General features: G+C 49.4%; 2 protein-coding genes across 13 annotated transcripts in view; one reads left to right on the plus strand and one right to left on the minus strand.

Annotated features, from left to right (window-relative positions):
- The window catches only part of LOC107997153 (zinc finger protein 37), a 202813-nt gene that overhangs the window by 140310 nt on the left and 41719 nt on the right, over positions 1–20784 (plus strand). The window lies entirely within an intron of this gene.
- LOC114578124 (protein tiptop) overlaps positions 1–20784 on the minus strand; it is a 64978-nt gene that overhangs the window by 28944 nt on the left and 15250 nt on the right. Inside the window, exon 1 of one of the 11 annotated variants that reach the window (XM_062083535.1) lies at positions 4599–5420. The exons of 9 other annotated variants lie outside the window; for them this stretch is intronic. The gene's annotated coding sequence lies outside the window, so the exon portion shown is untranslated. Of the gene's footprint in view, positions 1–4598; positions 5421–20784 lie in introns of those variants that run through there. One more of the 11 variants, XM_062083526.1, reaches the window with a different exon arrangement.

Genomic DNA, 20784 nt, shown 5'->3' on the forward strand with positions numbered 1-20784 from the left:
ATATATATATTATTTTTATATTTACGTGCGATATCTGTGTACCGACGACGGATCCGTTAATCCGTTATTGATTTACGAAGACGTGGATCGTCTAGGTGAAGCCCAGTGTGTCCGTATATTTGGGAGAATAAAAATCGAACGCGAGAATTTTACGATCCGAAAGAGACGTCGATCTAAAAGTATATATAATTGATCGATTTCTCTGAATCAAGTATATTTTTTTAAAGCTCCCCTCCGGTACTCGTTCCCTTGAGGAAACGTGCCTCGAGAAAGGTATAAAAAGATTCCGGGCGACGGTCGCAAACACCGGCGACGATCTTCGAATATCGATTTTCGATCGGCGAAAGATTCCGCGGAGGGATTACAAGCGAAAATTTGTAAAAGGGACGGATTAAAAAAAAAGAAAAAAGAGGAGGAGGAGTGCGAAGCGTGCATCGAGCGTGCACTCGTATAATATACCCCACCCTCTCCCCCCCTGCTTCCCCTGTGCGCGAATAAAATCGTACCGCTCGAATTATCGTATTTCACGCGTCTCCCTTTGATAAACCATTAGCCGTTCCGATCGACGCGGTAAAGAGACAAACTACCATCCGCGTTAAATAGACAATTTATGAACCCGATGCTTACAACGGAAACGATACGTTCGTTGCGCGGATATCGTGGAAATCGAGCGGAGAGGAAAAGAGAGGGAGAGAGAAAGAGGGAGACCCTCCTCCCCCTTCCCCCTTTCCCTCGCTTTTCGATTGTTCGTCGAATGCACCGCATTTCAGTCGACCTATCTTCGCGGTCAAACTCGTTATCGATAATTAAAAATTGTCAAACGCACTTTGGTCGAATCGACGCGTCACTACCCGCGCGCGCGGAATCCAGTTCGAAGTAGCCCGAGGGTAATCGGGAGTAAACCAAGGGAAAAGGGTGAGGGGAGGCAGGAGGAGGGGGAGGGGGGCGAGGAGGAGGCAAGTCGGTTATACATGACTGCACGATCATTAGCCACTGTATTATTATTCTCTGGATATTAATTGATTTTGAAAATACAATTTTCTGTGCGACCGATCAAAACGGCTGCGCTCCTCCCTCCCTCCCTCCCTCTCCTCTTTACCGATAGTCCCCTTTGCTACGAATCCGGCTTCGATCGGTTATATACACGAGCCAGCAACGTTTCGTTCCGCTTCTCCCCCCATTAAAGCCTCTGCCTTTATTTTCCCTCGATCTTTCGAGTCGCGTTATCGCCTTTTCCCTCGTTGAGAACGAGAAAGGGAAAAGGAGGCACTCGTGGATGGACGGGAGAGAGAGAGAAAAAGGAACGGTACATCTCCTCCTCCTCCTCCGCTCGTCGATCGTTCGATTTCGAGGGTTTTTTGCGTGACGCGATAACCTTTTCGCGGCCGTTCGTCCCGATTGCACCACACGCGGAATCGATGCGTAAAAATGGAAATCGGGCGAAATGGATTTGTCGGATGGAACGGAAAACGCGTGCCGCGGCCGAAGGAGAGGGACAGGGAGGACACGGGCGGGCGGACGGATAGGCGGGCGGATGGATGGACGAAGGGAGGGAGAGGGAGAGGCGTTCCACCGGGGTGGAAAAGGGAAAGAGAGCAAGCGAACCGCCGCAGGTCGCGGCAAATTAGCGCCATCACGGCTGGCTAATATTTTTTTTTTCCCCCTGCGTTCACGAAGGGTGACGCTTTTTTCTCCCTTCTTCCTCTTCCTCTTGCTTTCCGCTTTTTCGCCCCCTCCCTGTTTTTGCTTTTTTTTGTTTTTTGATTTTTTTGATATTTTTCCTCGTTGAATTTTGTTCCTTGAATGACGTATGTATCACGATAAAACCGATGGCACGGTTCATCGAGTGGCATGATTTTGATCAAAGAGGGCTTCTCTCTCTCTCTCTCTCTCTCTACATCGTGAAATTTAGCGAATAAATAGTCGAATTTCGATCGCCCGATATTCAGAAAGGGAGGGGGAGAGAGAGAGAGAGATGTAATAGTTTCAATAGCTCGGAAACGGTGTCCCTCGAAAGTTTACCGGTCGCCTACCTACCTAATAATAATCTTCCTTTCGAAGAAGAGAGGCGTCCTTACGAGATCTTTACGATTCTTCAACGGCCCTTCCCTTAGCATTATCACGAAAAGAATGAACTCTGTTACCGAAAGATCCATCTATTGTTACTTACGAACGCTCACTGGAACGATACACACCGTGGAAACGGTACGAATTTTTCTCTTCTTTCGAACAACAGTTCCCGAGTAACGTTAATTACGGAACCTTGTCGGAACCCTTAAATAAATAAGGAATGAAAGATAAAGGAGGCAGATTACTTCCTCAACGATATACCTTCAAATCATTTTTTCCCCCCATCGAGATAAATAATCGGTCGAAGAAAAGTCGATCGAGACTCTTCTTACGAATATTCGTGCGCGTTTGTTGACGGAGGAAGGGGGAATATACCTGGCATGATTTCACTCTTAACGAGGAGATACACCTATCGAGGAGATAGGGAAAACGATGGGGAAAAAGGGAGAGAGAGGGAGGAGGGAGGGCGTGTGTGCAACTGCTCGACGCGAAAGAGGGAACGATGGGCCGAGAGACGGAGAGACCAAGAGACCGAGAGGAGGAGGAGGAGGAGACTGGGAAGTTGAAAGAGAGCCCCCGAAGGCCCGAATATCGATCTCATACATAATTAAATACCGACCCGGCGGAGCATCACAAAGAGAGCTTACTTCGGCTTTGATCTGCTGACAGACGGGGCCCGTCATCGCAGACTTCAATAGGCGCTACTGAATCGCGGGGGTGTGCTATTGACGCGGCACAGCTCCAAGCTCGCGCTCTCCCGCGGCTGACTTCGTCCGCCGTACTCCTGCAACCTGTATCTCCACGCTTGTTTACCATTCCACGCGCTCTAGTCTAGTCTCTCTCTCTCTCTGTCTGTTTTTCATTCGTGCACTCGCTCGAATCGAAAGACTAATCATCAAAGATCTCGATCGAGGGATAACGAATCGTATCCTGTCCCGTCACCCGCTTCTTATTCGAAATTTATGGAACGACGAGAAGTCGTGGTGACGTCAGTGGTGTGTCGTGTCGGTCACACGTCAAACTCGGTGTCTATCCGAAATCGGTGTCCGCTAAAAAATGCAAAAATTCTATTTCTGACCGCGTGTCAAATATATTTAATGGATTGTTCCCCTTAATTGGAGGACCAAGCAGCGACGAACCAACGTCTTATATATGTTCGATATATCTTTTTTCTTTTTTTTCCTTTCTTTTTTTTTCCCCTCCCGTCGACTCGAAAACGTCTCACGGTGACAGGACGGATTTAATCGGTATCCAATGACGTCATTCCTGTCCGGTTTTAAACCGGCGAATTTTATCACTCGCACGAAGAATATACACATGTAAATACGATTCGATCGATATGCTCGTTTCAATTCCACGAAACGCATACTCGTCATACTCGTTCGACGATTAACAACTTAACAAAAAGAGGGAAAAAAAAGAAAGAGAGAAAGGAATAAAGGAAAAAGGGAAAGAAAGTAAGAAGTCGCGTGTGTACGAAATCGCGTGTGTGGATGATCGAAAGGAATGCTACGCGTGGAGAATTATCTGTGTCGCGTATCACACGGTGCGTGCCACGTGGCAATGCGTCGTCGAGCATCTCGGCAAACAACGATGGAACGCGTAGGTTCGTCGCGACGTAACCGGCACACCGAGTCGCGCCGCATCGCGCCAACTCCGCACGACCGAGTTCGTCGCCGCTTGTCTGACCAGTGACGGGCCGATCCCCCTTCGCGCTGCGTCCTCCCCTCGATCTCCTTCACCGACTTCCACTCGAAACGCGTCGAACCCGTCTTCGAAGCGTAACTCGTACGCGTAATCCATGCACGGTGATTAATTTATTAGTGCGCGCGCAAAAATGAATCGAATTACTCGCCGATCGACTACGACGCTATCTTCTTGGCTATCGCCAAGGAGAAGGTATACACGAAAGCGCGTGCATGACTGTTTATTCGAGTATTACGAATATGTGTGCGTGCGCGTGTGTGAGTGTACATGTGCGTTGGATACACGTATAATGGTGTGCTCCTGTGCGTGTACATGCCCTGCACGTATAGTACTGTAGAGAGAGGGGATACAAGGGATACAAGGGCAAACGAAAATCGGAACGAAACGTATGGATCGTCATCGATCGATTTATCTACGGAGCCTCCTGATGACGTTTCTATCGAAGCTATGAGAAATTGTATACCCGTTACGTTAAGAAGGAAACGATAGGGTTACGACAGAGAAGTAGAATCGCATTTATCGAATGTTGGCGCGCAAACGCGTGTACGTGTACACCTGGTAATTTTAATTTTCGCGTATCGCGTCGCTGGGAATAACGGAAAGGAACTGGCTACGTTCGAATTTATCGGTTGATCGCGTCTATTCGAAACGTTGTACGTACGGAAAATAGAGAGGCTTTGTTCTTTCTGTCGTTACGACAGCTAACTGTAACTGTTCGGGTGGAGGGGAAGCTGGCGGTGGTTATAAATCAACGAAACGGCGAGAAACGGCGAAAAAGGAGAAGAAATTCTCGATCGCGAATATCGAGGAAACGGACTCACCGTGAAGTAGTAGTGGTTCCAGTGCGCAGGAAACGTCAGTCCCGATGAATCCTTCGCTCCGTGGCTACGTCAGGAGCGATTATCCTCGTAACGAGTACGGGCAAAGGAACAGGGCGCTTGGACGACGAGCATCGGGACTCGCGTGTCCTCCGTGATTCCCTCGACACCATATCACCGCGTCATCCTCACACGGATGCTCCACCAACGCAAAGACAATAAGATTCACCACTCACTCAACAACTGGTCTGTCACTTCTCCTTCTCCTTCTCCTTTTTCTATTCCTTTTCCTTTTCCTCCTCCTCCTCCTTCTTCCTCCTTCCTCGCTACAATTCTTTTTCACGATCGGATACTTTTCACGCGCGTCGTCTCACCGATCGTAACTTTTTATCTCCTTCCTCTCCTCGTCTCTCGATCCGTCTTATTTCTCCTATCGAACCATCGAACGAATTTCGCGACGCGAGTCACTCATCGAAAGGCGAGCAGCATTCCGAACGGACGAGTCACGATTTCGCGGTAACGTGCATGACTCGGCGACGAAACGGAGCGAAAGCAAAGACCCTCCCACGACGACAGCACGTGGCGCACTGACGGCTCCGCGGTCATCTTCCCCACCTCTGCCCCCTCCACCTCGCCGCCGCCGCCGACGATGCACCCCCTACCCACCGCGCCACGGCCAGCCAACCCCTACCTCACTTTCCCCTGTGCCATCCCCTCGCCCCTAACCACGCTTCCCCTCCGATCCAACCGCGCTCCTCGCTCCTCTCTCCGTCGTTGCTCGCCGTCTCTCTCTCTCTCTCTAAACCGATCTCTCGTCCCATTCCGAGCCCCGTGCCAAACCGAGTATCTTTCCCCGTCTGCCTCCTCGCTCGCCCTACCGTACCTGCCTCTCCCCTCCCCTTCCCGCGGCCCTGACCTATCCCCACCTCCGCCACGCACCGGCTCCACGTATTTCTCTCCCCACTAGCTCCCCATTCCACCCACGCCCCCATCCCACTTTTCCCCGTTTCACGAAGGAGACTCTCTTTTCCTTGCTCTCGCGACTTCTTCTCCGCGTCTCGCCGTTTATCCTTCCTATCCCCGCTTTCTCTCCACCGTTCATCCCTTTGTCCTCTCGCTCCCTCTCTCTCTCTCTCTCTTTCTTTCTCTCTCGTCACCCCGGACATCCGTGTTTTCTCCTCTCCTCTCTTCTCCTCTCCTCACCAGTCGTAAGCCGCTTCCCTTCGTTCCTTTCTCGCGTGTTCCTTCGATTTCGTCCGCGATTCGTATTTCCACGGTAGTTTTATTTCCTTTTTTTTTTTTCTCTCTCTCTTTTTTTTTAACCGAGAATCGTTCTCGTCTCTTTCAATACGCTTCCCTGACCATACGTACTACCGTACTACTAACTCGTGACCGTTGCGCTTTCTCGAAGGTCTGTCTATCTCGTTTCTCGACGAGGCACGACGCACGACGCGGTACGGGGTGAATAACGAAGCACTAACGAGGCGGAGGGAGAGGATAGAGGAGGGGGAGAGTGCGAGCGAGAAGGAAGCCGAGCGAAAAGTTTCCAGTCGACGGTGGCTCGTCCCGTTGACGGGTAGGGACATAGCTATTTCTAGGTGAGAATTTCCAAGATCGAAAGTGTCGGAAAGTGACGCGCGGCCGCGGTCGAAATTACGTAATCCCTAGCGACGATCTCGTTAAAGTCTCGCTTTCCTTAAGAGTCGAATTTATAAACGGTAATACGATTTGCTTAATAATGATTTATTACACGGTCACGATACCGTTCGCGGCCGTAAATATTTCGGCGACGACGTTTATCGCCCCGTGGCGTAACGGGAGCCCGTACACACCCTTTCGTCTCGGGATCGTTTCGCCCATCGAACAATCCGCCATCGTCCGCGCGAAAACCGCCAAACTTTTTTTCTTCCTTTCTTCCTTTCTTCCTTTTTTTTTCCCCTCCTTCCCCCTCGTGCTCTCGAGTGGGGGAGCGAAACGCGACAACAGAGGAGTCGGAATCGGGCAGCCGCTGGCCCTTGTTAACGCAGGAATGTAAATCAACTCGTAATAGCGTGGCAGCCGGGGATTAAGCGGCGCGCGAAGACGTAGCCACCACGGCTACTACTAGGGACGCGTACAACTACGACTAAGGCCGCGCGACACGACGACGAGCACGATGACGTGGAAGGCGACGACGTTGGGCGACGTTGGCCGTGAGGGACGGGGGATGAGAGTCGATGGGTGGGAAGAAACGGCGGCACCCTCTCCTCGAGGCATTAGGAGTTCGGTAATAAATCTCGTTGAAAAAACACACGCGCGTACACGTACAGGCCACGTATAGACGGGGAAACGCGTCGTTGCCTGTATGCGCGCAACGTATTCTCGGGAGCAGGGATCTCGGAGACCCGTTCCGCTCTCTCTCTCTCTCTCTCTTTCTCTTTCTTCTCTATCTCGTTCGGTTCGTACATCTGTGCTCTCCGCGAGAGTGCAACCGTGGCCCGAGGAAGAGGAAAGCCGGTGTAAAGCGCGAGGAGGGAGGGGAGGTGATCCTCCTCTCCTCTTCCCCCCAAGCTTTAGATCTTTCCTCCCCGTCTCGCGGAGCACCGCGCGTCCGACGGCAACGAGGTCGACATGATCTATGCACGCCGTGCAGAGGCGAGTGTCACCGTTTGCTTGATGCATCGGTCCTCACCTGAGCCCTCCCCTCCTCGTTTCTCGGACCGACGCGACCGTGTCTCCTTCTCTTGTGTCGGCTCCAACTATCATCGAGGCATCGAGGAAATCGTTTTCGCTTTATTCTTACCTACTTTTTTTTCTTCTTCTCATCTTTCCACACTTTTATCTCTCCTAGGAAGAGACCGACTTGGCTCGGCTTTGTGACCGTTTCGTCGAAAAGGGAAGAAAACAAGGGAAGGGGAGGGCGGGAGGAAAATTTGAAGAGCGATTACGTTGAAAGACGAGGAAAAGGAAGAGGGAGAGAGAGAGAGAGAGAGAGAGGGAGAGAGAGGGAGGGGCCAAGTCGGAGAAGAAGGCCAGACGCGAATAGTACGACGACGATGGTTACATTCTACGGATCAGAGAGCTCGATAGCGTGCCGAAGTCGAAGCGAACGGCAATAAATCCATTTTTCGTGAAGGGTCGGTCGAGGGGCGAGAGCGAGCCAGGGTCTGATTAGCAGCCTGACTCGCCGTACAGGATGACAGCCGGTGAGTTATAATATTGCCCATCCATCTATTTATCTACTCCATCGCCTCTCTTCTCTTCTCCCCAATGTTACGTTCCCTGCCATCCCTCCCTCCGCTCCCTCGTTCCTGTTGCCCCCCCTCTCTTTCCTTTCTTTCTCTCGCTCTCTCTCTCTCTCACGCACATTTGCCCGCTCCTTCTCCGTCCTCCTCGAGGAGGATGACGACGCGCGAGTACGACTTTGCTCCGCCAAATATCGAAAACGTCCCAGAGGATCGACCTACATATATATATATATATCGATAGTTATCCGCGCGTATCGATTCCTCGAAGAGATCCTCGAGGCATCGACCCCCCTCTCCCTCTCTCTCCATCGTTCTCCATTGAGAGTTTTTGGCAAGGGAAGAATTAAGAAGCTCGTGTGACGTCGCGTCGACGGGTGACCCCTCGCAAATCTTGGCCAAGGCGAAACGCCGGGTATATACACGTCTCTATATACATTTTCAACCGGGAGAAGACGCGACGCGACGTCCCGCGAACTTTCGACGGGAACCAGTTCATATATCCGAAGTATGGCTCCCATAAATAAGCGACCTGTCCGTTTCCTCTGTTCGCCCAACCTCTTGCAAATCTTTCCTACCCTCCTTCCCTCCTCCCTCCCTTCTTCTTCGTCTCGCTCCACTGTTTCTTCTCTCCCCTCTTCTTTCCCTTTCGGGGGAATTTCTTTCTCGTCCGCGATATCGAGAGGAGTCGTTTTCGTAAGTGGTCGAGACGGGGAGGGGGCTGAGTGGACAGAGGTTAACTTAAAAATGTCGATCCCTTCGTAACGACCGTCTCCTTTCTTACGTTATATTCGAAGATGGTAATAAGAAGATGGTAATAAGAATGTGTCCAACTAAGTAAATAGCGATGGCACGTCTGGCATGAAAAAGAGGATACAATTATGGAGAAACAATTCGATAAGAGAGAATTTTGTAGATATGATATTCTCATTCCTTCTTTTTCCTATATCATCGCGATAATATTATACTCGATAATTTTTCTCGCGATAGAAGAATCGTTTAAAGATCATAGGAAAGAGTACGTCTTTGTCGAAGGACGCTCGAACCCTCCTCGTTTCGAAATCCTTTCGAAAAAAACCTCCAAGAATTTATCGCTATCCGTGCACAACTCGTATCGAGAGATTGCTACTTGGCCCGATTCGGTTAAATCATCAAGCGGCGAGGATCGGTACGGAACTCGTCGAGCCGAGTCGAAGAGAAGAAGAAGAAGGAGGAGGAGGAGGAGGAAGAGTGGAAAAGGCTGTTGGGGTATACGGTCGCCCGTATTTCTCTATAGCCAGATATCGGGCGAGGAGGAGAGAGCGGAATGGAGCGGAGCGGGAGTGATTTATGCTAAGTCGGTGATGCCGGTGAAGCGGGGGCCCGCGTGTACGTTCTCGGGCAGCCATCTTGGGGTCCCTTCGTTTCTTCGAGGACTCGGGGATCGATTGACAGACCTGTGCGCCCGATCGCCGCGCGCCTAACGAACTCTCTTTTCCTTCGGTCTCTCGCGCGTCCCTTTTACGCCTCGTGCCATCTAGCCGCATGATCGCGCCAGCCAACACAATTTTCGTGGGAAAGTGTCCAGTATTGTGCGTCGTATTTTCTGAAAATTCCTCTCGAACGGAGTAATCGATTTTGTCGGACGAAAATTTGATAAAAGTCGCACAACGAGTTATTTAACTGTATACATAATTAATATATATATATATATACGACGGTTCAGCTTTTAAAAACTTTCTTTGCAAATTTCTCCGACTGCCTCTGTAAAACGTTAACGATCTATTATCGGGTGAAAAATTATCACGTTGGACGAGGTAGAAAAAAAATGCTCGTCCTCCCTCGAGTACGTAATATGTAGGACGGTTGATTGAAACGCATTTGCGTTTTTCTTAAGTAACTTTGAAACGAAAGGGGGGGAAAAAGAGGATGGCGTGTTTGGAAAAGTAGCTCTACGAAACGTTGTTCCATCTCGACGAATGCGAAACATCATTCACTGTTTACGTGTTCATTCGTGTTTATGGGTATATACGTTTAAGAAACGAGATTGAGAGACGTGCGACACGTAATCGACCGTTAAAATCGACACATTAAAATCGAAACTTCCATTTCGAAACTTGCCTCCTCTAATTCAACCCGTCTTATTATTATTATTTCTTTCATACGCTTAAAAAGGATTTTACGAGCAATTTTAGATTCATAGATCGTAAATATTTCAGCAACGGAATGAAGAAACTCACTACACTTTTAGAGAGAAATTTATATCCTCGAACGAGTCAATCAGTCGTACCAACCGATCCAAGCTATTTTTAACCTTATTTACAATCATCGGAGACAAAATAATTTGGCTCGGGAAACTTCGCTTTCGAGATAGCTATAAGCCGATCCCCCCGATTCCCAGCAAACTCTTCAACCTATTCGATATTATTCGCATCATCGAAAATAAAATAATAAACGATCCGACTTCATTTTCGATATACGCATAATCAAGAATTTTCAACGTATTCCAGTCATTTTTAACCGAAATCGGAGACAAAGTTTCGAGATACGCGTAACAGAGGCAATCTTTTGATCTTGGAAAAAAGTTTGGAAAAATAATAAACCTGGACTTTGTTTTCAAGGTACGCACAATCGAGTCACTTTCAGCCGAAATCAGAGATAAAATAATAAACCTCGATCAAGAAAAAGTTTGCATCGTCTTCGAGATATCATTTACATGATCGAAGACAAAACCACCTGGCTCGACTTCATTTTCGAGATGATCGAGCCAATTGAAAAACCTTTTCAACGTATTCAACCGAGCACGTAGGCGATATCATTCGCATCATCAGTGACGGGAATAAAATAATAAACGACTTCGTACGCATCCAACACGTAATAAGCAATAATCAATTCGATGAAAAAGAAAGTTTTATAAGTCGAACCCCCTCCTTGCGCGTCTATTAATTAAAGAAGCGAGCAAAGAGAGAAGAAGAAAAATTGAATGGGAGAAGGACAGCCCGATATATCCTCGCAGGCCAAAAATTCTCTCTCCCCGAGAACATTCCATTCTTCTGCTCTAACCGTGAAAACCGCGCGCCACCGTCCGTTCTGATTTCTATCCGTCAGCGTTGGTCAGATTTACGACGTCGCGCAGGGGCCCCGTGTGGCCCTGTCGGAGGGCCCGGGGGTCCTCGTGCAACAATGAAACCACGCCATTTGTCACAGAGGCGCTTCCTCCGCTTCTAATAAACGTTCAGTCCTACCGTCGTAGCGTAGTCGTCGTGCCGCATGCAACGTGCAGCACGGATCGACCTTTTGCTTTTGGCTCCTTTGCCTTTGCAAGGATCGTGATCTCTCGAGCAACCGCGTCTCTCTCTTTCCTTCCACCCCTTTCACTTCTTTTCCATCGCAGCGCGCACGGTAATGCACGTATACGTCTCTCTCTCGCTATATATATATGCACACGCTTCAGCTCGCCTCTTCGCCTCCTCCTCGCTCTTTCCTCTCCCCTTTCTTCCTCCAACTTGTCCGTCCCCCTCGCGCCTCCCGTACCTTCGTGAGGCTCGTTTGTCCACTCGCGGTTCCGAAAGAGAGACGGAGCGAGAAAGGAGGGGGAGGAGGACACGATACATCGTGGCCACGTTCCTCGTACTTTCACATGCCGGCACAATGCGGCGAACCGTTCGAGAGGAATTGTCATACAAATTGTCGCTTATTCAACCACGATGCCTACCACGGTAGCGCGAAAACAATCTCGCCCCTCCTCCCTGCGCACACCTTTAACCCCGAGAGGATGGATTTTGCGGGAGAATGTCGAGAAAGGGAGAGGAAATTTTTGGAGGAGACCGATGATCGGTAGCCGGCATAGACGCCTACCGTTGCTGCTTCTGCTGCTTCGTAAACGGAGGTCATCCATAGTTCCCAGCCGCCAGATTCTTTTTTTCTCCCCAAACGTCACCGCCGATATTTATGGCGAGCCATAGAAACGAGGGGCTCTCTCTCTCCGGGCCTCGCTACACGGCAACAACCGAACCGGGGCCCCGACGTAATTCTGTCAGCGTCACGCTCTCGGGCCGGCTCGACCTCGCCACCCGAGCCGGCTGAGCGAGGAAGGAATGGCGAGGGATAAGGAGGGAAGGGACATCCAGTTTTCGCGAACCGATTCCTCCAATATTGCGCGCAATTGTTCGAGGGTGGAAATTTATTCGAAATGCTGCTTCGAGAGGTTCGTCGTAGCGATAGAGATCTCGAGAGATCATTTCGTCTCGTCGATTTCGCGGAACGATTTCTTCGGTTCCGCGATGTTATACGCGAGGGGAGTCGCATACGTGTGGTGGATGGACGTACGAAACGGAGAGACGGATGGACGGACGGATGGATGGACGTGCGGGCGAAGGTGCGTACGAAACGATCAGGTTTGAGCAGCTGTCTGCAACCACGTCACTCAAGTTCAGTGTGTCGGCCCCGTGGTGGAATGAATGCCTTTCATTATGACTCTTATCTTCTGCCCGATCTCTCAACCCTTTCTGCCCCACTCCTTTCCTCTCTCCTCTCCTTCTCCCACGGTAGGAGATTCGATAGAATATCCTCGCGTTCCCGGAGGATACGGCGAAGAAGCGGGGAGAGAGAGAGAAACGTTATCGTCGACCGAAAGCACAGCCCTCTTTATACCTGAGTACCGCGAGATTTATCGTGGGTAAACCTGCCGACTTTTTCTCTTTTCTCCTCTGGGCTGCGACGCACCGACCGACCGACCGACCGACCGACCGGTCTCCAGGGTCGAGCACAACGATAATTAGAAGGATATTTCGCGTCCCAGACCGATTCGAAACGCGCGAGACTCGATCGATCGAATGAGGTATCCAGGGAGAAGGAATGAAGGGCGATGAAGAGAGGCTGTTGCCTCTTCCCTCCTTCCGTCGAAACCAGGAGGATATCGTTACCGTCAAATAGTTAATCGCGAGTGTTTTCGAAGCTGAACGGTCGTGAACGGTGGAAAGAGGAAGGGGAAGGAGGGGGAGGGGGGCTACAACGGTGTCTCCGTTGTGAGATCGATGGATCGTTCGAGAAGGAGAATGGACGATCGTTAAATTGCGTTAAGATTCCCCTACACGGTTCTTCTACACGTTCACGGTGTTATTTCGGATCCAAATCGAACGTTACGAGTGTAAGTAAGAGGCGTGAGTTATCTTTTTTTTTCTTTAGGCGATTTCCTTTCCTCGATCGTTTCAACAAAGAGACTCGTGAATGGCGTTAACGTCGTTGGATACACTTTGAGTTACGATCACGTTTACTTACGCTAAGAAAACTGAGCTTCGACGAATTCACGAATTCGAGTTTATTAGACGAGTATGATAAGAAGGAAATAAGAATTTTATAAAAATTGAATATCGATGATATTTCGTTAGTTCGAATAATTAACTTTAATCTCACTTATATACATATACATATACATTGAATCTCGGTTAATGGTTAACTCGAGTGACAAATAGTAGTAATAAAAAATTATCCATATAAGTAGGTCTATCCACAACGTTAAAGCATATCGGTTCTCGAGTGCAAATTCATCCTGTGCGAGAAGGAGATTAAAAGCAAGAGGAGAAGAAAGTTTGGTTTTCTCGACCGCGGCTATCGCCGATGAACCGTGGGGTCCCATCTTTCGGAGACAACGCGGATCTCTCGTATTCCCTCTTCGAAGCGTGTAAACGGCGCGATGGTGGCGGCTCGCGCGGTGACAAGCCGGACAGTTTGACACTCGACTTCCTAACGATCGGCGCGCGGCCTGTCGGAGAAAAAGGAAGCTTTTGAATGCCGATTCTGCGGCCCGCTTGATCGACGCGTCGTCTCCCTGTCAGGATTGTCCCTTTCCCTCTTCCCATATATATCCTAGATTTTCTTCTACGAGCCGCGGCTTTGTACACCGACCCATTCGAGCTTAACGTTTATTGTTCGCACGCGCCCGTCTTTGTCCTCCTCGTCATTCATCGTGGAGCGCGCTCGCGAGGGCGCGCGCCCGGTGCTTCGCGTCGCGCCGTTAAAACGCGCCTTGTTTTATCAACGAAATTCACGAATGCGACGCGACCAATCGCACACCGCTCGCCCGACAACTCCTCTTTTCCCGAACCTGCACGCTTCCTAGTTTCTCTCCTCTTTTTCTCGTTTTCTTTTTTCCTTATTTTTTTTTTTTTTTTCTATTTATAAAGATTGAAACGACAAATAAGAAATCCTCATCCTCCTCGAATTCGGACACCTTCTTCATTTCTATCTTTATTCGATATAAGGATTAGTATAATTGTTCTATAATTTTTTTGACCGAATCTGAATATCTTCCAGTTGTTCCTCTTTTTTTCATTTTTTTTTTTATTTCTATTTATAAAGATTGAAACGATAAATAAGAATTCTCTTCGAATTTGGGCACCTTCTTCAATTCCTTCCCTTTTTCGCGTTTTTTTTTCCATTTTTATCTCTATTCGATAGAAGGATCATCGCTGTAGTTGTTCGACTGTCCGAACTTGGACATTTTCTCTCCTTTTTTTCATTTTTCATTTTTATTTCTATTTACAAGAATCGTCGGAAAGGAAGAGTCCTCCTCTTTTCTTCATTTTTCGTTTTCTACTTATAAGGATCGTCGAAACGATAAATAAAAAGTCCTCTTTCCGAATTCCTTCTTTTCTCTCACATTTTCTTCATTTTTGTTTTTATTCGATACAAAGATTGCCATAATTGTTCGATAACTGGACACTTTCTAGTTTCCTCCCCTTTTCTCTCATTTCTAGCCTTATTCTTATTCGCAAGTATCGTCGGAACGACGGAAATAAGAAGCCCACTTCTCGAATTCGAACACTTTCCTCTCATTTTTCATCATTTTTACTCCTGTAAGGGTGCGTCTTTCAAAATCCAATCCCCTTCCCTTTTACTATCATTATTTTTCTCCCAATCGTCATCATTCTCACGGAATCGTCTCGAATCCCCGTCGAGCGAGGAAAGAAACATTCCTCCGTAGGTTTTCGCGAATAACGGCTCGCGGGCTCGGCTGCTCCACCAGAAGGCAGAAAGCAATTGGTTTCGTCGTCGTCCTCGCGACTCCGTCACTTCGAGCAATTGACTTTGATCCGTTCGTGCGCGCGTAACATTGAACGCAATTACGGTCAATTTACGATGCCTCTCTCGGTTTCTTCTCTCGCCTCCCTCCTGTAGGTGGAACGCGAATCGAGCCGCGATACAGCACGCGATATCGATCGCCCTCTCCTCACGAAAAACGAGCGGCCCACCTTGGAGAAAGAGAGACGCTTCGACCAAAACAGTCCCGAAGGAGATCGAGAAACTTTGGAAAGCGAAAGGTGGCGCGCTTCGATATCGAAATGGCGTTCGGCCGACGAGGGAGGCCGCCTCGTTAACCTTTTCGTGATCGCGCACCGTTAAAGCCCGCTAAAATTCGAGTGGACGCGGATCTCTCCGTATAATATCACGCTCCCTGTTAGGGAGCGTGTAACTACCGGGTAAAACGCGACAGGAAGCGAAAAAGGGTCGATCGTTTGTCGATGCGTGCCCAAAGCCCTCTCCTTCCCCCTCCTGCTTCCCTCCCTGGGGAACGACACCTCACGGGGGAGACGAAGATTCTGAGAGAAAGATCGATTAATCGAAATGAAACGAAAATGGACGGGGGATGGAAACCGTTCCGGCAAAACGATCGATTCCCAGTCGGGTAAATGAGAAGTTGGCGGAGTTGGGAGGAAATTGGCGACGATTCGATCTCGCGAAGAAACAAGACAATGATAAGAAAGCGTGAGGGAAAGTAATGATGGAAACGTGGATCGGTTAGAATCGGTTGCTTCCGAGGGAAAAAAAGGAGAGTGTGTAAACTGCGGGAGGGAAATGCTGCGAAAGAGTAAAATTCACTCGATTGACCCTTGTCTGGGAGAGTCTTGAAGAAGATTCTGTATTGGACGATGAGTCAATGAGTTCCAAAAATTGACTCGAGGAAACGACATCTCGCGATGACTCTTTTTTTTTTTTCTCTCTCTTTGGCAAGAGTTGATCGGGTTCCTCGCGCGCGGGAACAGATATTTCGGGAATGAATGGGTTGATCGTCTTGGACGATTCATTGGAGAGAGATAGGCGATGATTCGAAATCGTCGAAACGAAAAAATGCATTATTCATTGACGAAAGAAGGAACATATATTTTTCGGATCGTAGAAATTGGTAAGCATATTTCGTGAGATATATTGTAATTAATCAGCAAGCGTATTCGAGCAAGCGTATGCGTCATGGGGATTTCCTGTTCTATGCCGCTCGTTTCTTAGGAGAATTTATTCGAGAAGCTATTACGAAAGGTGAAAAGGAATTAATCCTTTTGCACACGCATCCAACATTGAAACATGTGTTGTGCGCACAATCATTTCGGATCTCGTTGCATTTTTTCGCCCATTTTACGACTAATTTTTTTCCCGGCACGTTTATTGTTTCAACTTTCGAATAGGCAAGAAATGTTTATATATACCTTTACTACGTAAAGTAAAATTCATCGTAAATTCCTGTCTTGTAAATTTTGCTGAATTCAACTTAAGAAAAAAAGAAAATAATAATAATAAAGAAATTTTTAAGTATTTTTCCACACCTTAAAATATGTACTATTACGTACTTTCAGCTGATAGCTGAAAGAACGCTGTGCGGTTCATTTTTTATTCAATTATCCATAAAGAGATACAATTGGATCATTAATTTCAGGAAAAGAACATTGTCGTTGTAAGATAGAAATTAAGAATGTTGGAACAATTTATCGATCAAATCTCGTACGTTTCCACAATTTTGAATCGCAATTCAAATTTCGGCCGAGATAAGATCGACGGCCCACATCTACGATCATTTCGTCGAGATAATTCCGACCGATAAGTCGAACGCTTCTTAATTCCTCTCGAGGAGGAAAATTGGCGGTATAGAAAAATTCCGGGAAACGAATGGATCGAAATTCGCGAGAGAGCGCGGTATCTATCGAGAAGAAAAGAGTCCCCGATTATCCCTCGTTATCTCTTCCTTCGAGAAAGAACCGATGACGTTAAAAAAAAAAAGAAAAGTTCCAATGGATAAATCATATTCGAGATACGCGCCCGGTTGAGATCCACTTTAAACGAACGAATCCACAATAGTATCGCAGTAGAAGAATTTGATCCGTAATGATCCGTAAGAATTAAGGAAAAAATACAATTCGAATTTCTCTCGAGAAGGAAGATCGAAATACGAAGAAACTGCGTAGAATCGAAGAAACGAAAGGTTCGACTGGCAAAGAATATCCATACTCGCTCTAACGAACGCGATCGTCGGAGATTCGTTCTCGAACTCGGAGAAGGAGAGGGAACGAATCGGCTGGCAAAAGTCGGTTGCCCTCCGACCGAGAGAGTATCGTAAGAATATTCCGTAATCGCGGTAACGAATGGACGAAGGGGCGCGAGCTAGGGGTTGGCACGGGAAGAGGGAGGGGATAGATGCGAAGGAGACGGTTTTACGTTCCTCGGGAGAAGGGGGAAGGGGGAGGGGGCGGCGGCTCCTTTCCTACCGAAGGAAAATTTCGACTATAAATAGCAGTGTATTCTAAACGAGGTACAGAGAGCGCATTGGATCTAAATTATGAATTTCATCAGCGGCAGTCTGCCGTTTCATTCCGCGTTTTAGCCTCCCTACCCCCGGCCAAAACACCCCTCTCGCCCCCCTTGGCTGCTCGCCTCGCCCTCGTTTCACCTATCCCTCTACGCCGCTCGGGAGGGTGTCTCTTCTCGGGTCGTCCGCGTAACGCTTCAACCCCTGGCGGCTCCAGGTTGCCCCTGCTCCACGGATAGCCGCGATTCCCTTGGCGCTTCCCCCCCTGCCTTCCCCCCGAGCGACCCATTTCACCGGTGGCGCGCACGCGAGAGATGAAAAGTTCTGGCGAAGACATAAAAATGCGGCGCTGCATTTCCCTTTTAAAATAACGCCCTTTGCTCCTTTTTCAGTTTATTATTATCAAGTTGTGCAGCACCCGGTGTGTACCGCGCCCGCTGCTTCGCCCTGGCCTTTCACCACCACCGCCAACTCCCCCCGCCCGCCCGCCAACGACTTTCCTTCGGGGCCGACCGTATCTTTGCCCATAACGCGCGCCAACCCGCGCAACCCCCCTTTTCATCTCGCAACCGCCTCGCATCGCGCGCAACTTCTATTCGTAACTTCGCGTTTCGGAACTGCCGTTATGAGAACGAACGTCCAATGTTTACCGGAATACCAGTTAGACGCGGCAGCAGTAGTGGTGGTGGTGGTGGTGGTAGTGGTGGTTAGACGGAGTTGGATTGGCGGAAAATCGAACGATCCGCTCGTGGCTCGATCTCGAGCGACAAAAAAAAGGGGAGGGGAGAGGAAGAAAGACAAAGGACGAATTTTCGGTTGGGTTTCGTTTGGTTGGTCGACCTTGAACGCGATGACGAGAGCTCGTGACGCGCGAGAAAGCGCGGCCGGCACGGAGCGGGGACGGGGGCACCGCGCGGCTAGCCTATTTATAGGCGGCCCGGCAAAAACACGAACGATGAACGGCGGGGCGCGAAGTGCCTTCTCTGAGCGCAGGACTGACTGACTGTGAGTGACTGGAGAATCGAGTCCGGAGGTGGAGGAAGGAAGAAGGAGGTAAGAGAGGACGGAGAAGGAAGAAAGAGGGACGCGAGATGACGCGAGAAGCGCGAGAACCGAGAAGAGACGAGTGAAGGAAGGGACGGGGACGGAGACGAGACGAGACAGGACGAGAAGAGCGAGAGAGAGAAGGAGAGAACGAAAGAGGGAGCGATCGGGAGCAACGTATGCGAAAGGAGGAGAGGAACCGTCGATCAAACGTCGCGAACGTCCGAAGCGTCTGTCTGGAACGAAGACGTCTCCATCAGCCGTCAGATCGAGCCACACGTTCCTGCTCCCCTCATTTTTATTACCGCTTCAGGGCCGTACCTACACGAGTCGCCTCACCACCGACCGACAAAACGACAACTTGGAATTCCCGAGTCGAACGTGTCTCGGCCGAGAATATATATATATATATATATATATATATATATATATATATATATATATATACCTGGTACGTTACTCTTTGCCGCGCCTTTCGAGATGGATAATCGGGTGGAAATTGGAAAGGTACGGGACGAAACTTGTTCCTCGCGCTCCAACCGTTGGCGGAACGGAAACAGGAGAAACAGAGTAAGAGTGAGAAAGGGAGAGTGTGTCGAGAGTTGGCGAACCGATAAAACGAGCAGATATATAAGGAGGGGTGATACGACGCACGGTTCGTCCCAAAGTGTTGCGGCTAGTTTTGCTAGACGCGGTTCAACGTATGATTATCCGTTCCCCACGGGGACCGAGTCGACGGAAGAGAAACTACGCGGAGATGATGCTACACGAAGGGAGGTGGAGGAGGGGGGAGGTGTAGGATGCAGGGACGCCGTTATTAGTTGCCACGCCGTTGTCGTTTTATCTTCGTGCCCAATTAGCAAATATCATTCCGTAATGCAACGTGACGGGGGCCTCCTCCTCTGAAAAGAGTGCAGCTGCATCGGCATTAAAAAAAAGGGTAAGAAGAAAGCGACGCTCGAGGGTTGTGGGCAGACAGCGGCGAGGAGGGAGGAGGGGGAGGAGGAGGGTGGCGTAAAAGAGGAAACGACAAAGATAGCGGGCTTCGTACGAGTTTTTTATTGACATTTTAAAAGGCCGGCCGAATAATACCGGTCGACATATACGTAATAATTATTGCCTTGCTCGCTCGCCTTCCCCACCGCCGATCGTATATAATAGGTGGACCGATTCGAACGAGGAAACGGCATCGATCCACGATTTCAAGCGTCACGTCCACCCAAGTATCCTCTCTCTCGTGTCTTCGTACGAGGACACCGCTGCTTATATTATAAATTGCACGAATAACGGCCGATTAATTACCAACACCGATGCGCCGAAAAACTCGTCCAAGATTCGATCGTCGAGCGAATCCCACGAACGTCCCACGCGTGGCCGTGGAATCGTTCGTCTCTGTTCGCCTCGATGATCGACGCTCTCACGGGCGAAGGCGTCGAGAACGAAGGAGGAAAAAGGGTAGGAAAACTGGGATTGGATCGAAGCGAGAGAAACCTGGGTCCGTGTGACTAGAAGCCGGGGACAGATCGATGACGATGAGACGGATAAGAGGAGGAAGGAGCAAGGAGGAGGACGCGAAGCGAAGAAACGACTGGTTGGCAGTGCACGGTGGTCAGTCAGGTCGATGTCAGCCCGCTAATTGGCAGCCGTGTCGCATAAAGGTAGCTCTCGAAGCCGGTTTGTGTAGCTGGCTGCTGCTCGTCGCGTAATTCGTAAGCGGTTCTTGCCCCTTCTTTCGTCGACGCTCCCACCCGACCTCCTCCTCCTCCTCCTACTCCTTCTCCTCCTCCGTGTCTCTCTCGCCTCGCTTCTGCTTCCCCGTTTATCCGAATATCTTCTCGCCAGAGACCAACGTGCTCGCGCTTACGTTCCACGCCACTGCGTGGTGGCACACCCACCCCCTCTTGCGAGCAAAACACCTTTCGCCTCTGCTTCCCTTTATGCGTTTACGCGTCGCGCGTGGCCGTGTTAAACGGAACGGACAGCCTGACGGAAAGAGCGTCTACGAAGCGAAAGAGAGGCGCAAAGTGGAAGAGGGAAGAGGAGGGTAAGAAGGAAGGAAGATCGAACCGAGCGTATCCTTTGTTACGTTTCCAACGAACTCGAACCGTTGCACATCTCTTCCTTCCAAACGAAACGGAACGAAACGCGTAGAGGCGATAGGAATCGAAGTGAAAAACAGCGCATCGTCGATTGTCGCCCTCGTCTTTGTCATCGGTGCGGTTAGCGAGAGAAGATGAGCGGTGGAGAGAATAGCGGAGGGAAACTGCGGGAGCAGCGGAGGAGGTGGAGGCTGCTATCTGCACCGCGGCTGACACCTGACGGATAGCCCGGCGTCGGCAACGCGGGATATTAATTTGGTAATTTA

Source organism: Apis cerana, linkage group LG13 (assembly GCF_029169275.1).
Source record: "Apis cerana isolate GH-2021 linkage group LG13, AcerK_1.0, whole genome shotgun sequence".
In the NCBI taxonomy this organism is placed as follows: Eukaryota; Metazoa; Arthropoda; class Insecta; order Hymenoptera; family Apidae; genus Apis; species Apis cerana.